Raw genomic sequence first — 2540 nt, 5'->3', positions numbered from 1 at the left:
ACGCAGTGTCACACACACACACGCAGTGTCACACACACACACGCAGTGTCACACACACACACATACACAAACACGCAGTGTCACACACACACACACACACACACGCGCGCGCGCGCGCGCGCGCAGTGTCACACGCACACACACATACACACACAGAGTGTTACACACACACATTTTTACACGCATGCACACACACACACACACACCGTGGCACACACGCCGTGACACACACACACACACCGTGGCACACATACAAGCACACACATATACAAACACACATAGTCTCTCACCGAGATTAGGCCACAGCAAGTAAATTTTATGGATGACATCTTCCGCAGACTCCAAATCTAATGCGAGCGGGCGAAAAAAAACAAAGCGGGTCGAAAAAAACAAGGTTCCTACATTTTAAAATTTTGACTCAATCATTGTACAAATGGTTTTGATTCAGTGGGAACCTCACATATACACCGCAAGCATCCCATACCACTGCATCAAAGTAAGAAACAAAACATTAAGTCAGAGCGTTTTCTTGTCTCCTCTCTTCATAGTTATCTGCCATCCACCTTCCGGCATGGCAACAGACGTCTTTGCCCATTTTCGACATGTTGACCACTGTCAGAAAGCATCAAAATTTGTTGTGTTTTTTTTTTCAAAATCAGGCGATAACTAATGCGCGCGCGGATGTCATCCATAAAAATTACTTGCTGTGGCCTTATCAGATGCAAGGATTCGTAGCAAGGGTGTTTGACGTGGGGGTTGCTATCCCTCCGCACAACCTCGCCTGTATTTCTATGAACTAGCTGTACACTACTTCCTACACTGCCCACTGTACACTGACGAACGCATTGACATCTCTAACTAACATTCTGCCATTTGACACAAACAACGTCACCGACAACACTTTATGTTCAACCATTCTCAGGGGTAACCCCTCATTGTTTTTTGTCAACAACTGTAACATATTTGATGTGGTTTTCAACTTTATTTTTAATAAACCACCTCCTTCGACCTGGTCCCGCCCTAGAGGGAGACCGAGGCGCACATGGACGAACCTGCTGTCTGCCGACCTACAGGCTGCAGGACTGGACATCACCTCCGCCTGGGTGGCAGCCAGAGACCTGAAGACCTGGAGGGCCGTATGCAGAGGTGCTACGCCCCCGGGAGGGGCACGCGGAGCTGAGTGAGTGAGTGAGGCCTTTAGTTATCAGATGGTCATTAAAAGATGGTAACGGGGAAAATAATTGAGAGCAACAGGTGTCAGAGTGAATGGAGCACTAAATCATCAGTCATGTTGCATGTAGAACAAGTGGCTCTTGTTGTCAAAAAGTGGGGATAAACGCAATTCAATGCACAGTTAAAAAGAAAAAAAAACGCATAGTGTGGATTGAAAGGAGCTTTAGCTGAATAGCGATGGGTTATTAGTGACAGTCGTATTAAAAGGCCAGTACTGTCACGTTTTCAATCATTTCTTATAATATTCCGACTTTATATGTTCATATATGTCTTTTTATTATATGTCTTCATTATATGTCTCTGTAAAAAAACATTGCCGAGGCCAATAGTAAGATAGAATGATCTGCTTCTGCTGATCCTGCCAAACGCCTCAGTGAATGGATATGCTATGAGACATTGACCCTATAAATTCGTTGATAGTACTAGTCGTGTTATGGTGCCAAATGTTAAGTTAAACCATAAAACCACTGTTTCACTAGATAGAGACCTATATGCGACCAAAAATAAATCCGTCTCTTATAGTGTAATTGGAATATGGTCCAAGGTGGAAATTTGATCATTTGTAAGCAACATCTGCTCCATCCTAGTTTATTAAATTTATGAATCGACATCTTCCTAAATTACTGTAGTAATCTGTTTCATAATTTTATAAAAGTATCAAGTTGTTTGGCAGAATGATTTTCAAAGCATTGTCGTTTTGAGAGACAGAAGCATATTCAAAATTAAACACAGGATGCAACAAAGATGTAGATAAAGCCATGCTGACTCTATTATATCGATGGCATCTGCGCGCATACGTTTTTTTCAGTTTTAAACAAATGCTTACAATAGTACTGTAAACTCTGTATAAATCAACGGTAAAATGAGCATATGGTTTGAACGAATATGAATGTTTTTAAAACTATAATCATAACCAGAAACACCTTCGTTGGGTTTAACATTACTTTTTATTGTCGCTACTCAAACAATATATTAACACATGTAATGCACGTAATGATGACACTGTATATTTAAGTCTACTGTTTAAAATGCTAGGCAATAGAGATCAAGAATAGTTTTAAGTGCTACTCATCAATTAGCATATCATTTTTAATCACAATGCTTACTGAAATCAAGAGGAATTCATTTTGGACAAATGTCTATTTCCTTCATTGAATTTTACCTAATAGTATTATGAATGATTTTTATTCTATACTTGAATTCTAATGTTCTAAAAAACTATATATATATATATATATATATATATATATATATATATATATATATATATATATATATATATATATATATATATATATATATATATA

General features: G+C 38.9%; 1 protein-coding gene across 1 annotated transcript in view; it reads right to left on the bottom strand.

The window, feature by feature from the left end:
* Positions 1–2540, bottom strand: part of LOC109464154 (C-C chemokine receptor type 5-like) — a 6908-nt gene that overhangs the window by 992 nt on the left and 3376 nt on the right. The gene's annotated exons all lie outside the window — the stretch shown is intronic.

This window comes from Branchiostoma belcheri, unplaced genomic scaffold (genome assembly GCF_001625305.1).
Source record: "Branchiostoma belcheri isolate BF01 breed outbred unplaced genomic scaffold, Haploidv18h27 scaffold133, whole genome shotgun sequence".
NCBI classification, from domain to species: Eukaryota; Metazoa; Chordata; class Leptocardii; order Amphioxiformes; family Branchiostomatidae; genus Branchiostoma; species Branchiostoma belcheri.
The sequence above is the reverse complement of the archived record's forward strand: the minus strand, read 5'-3'. Positions and strand labels throughout refer to the sequence as shown.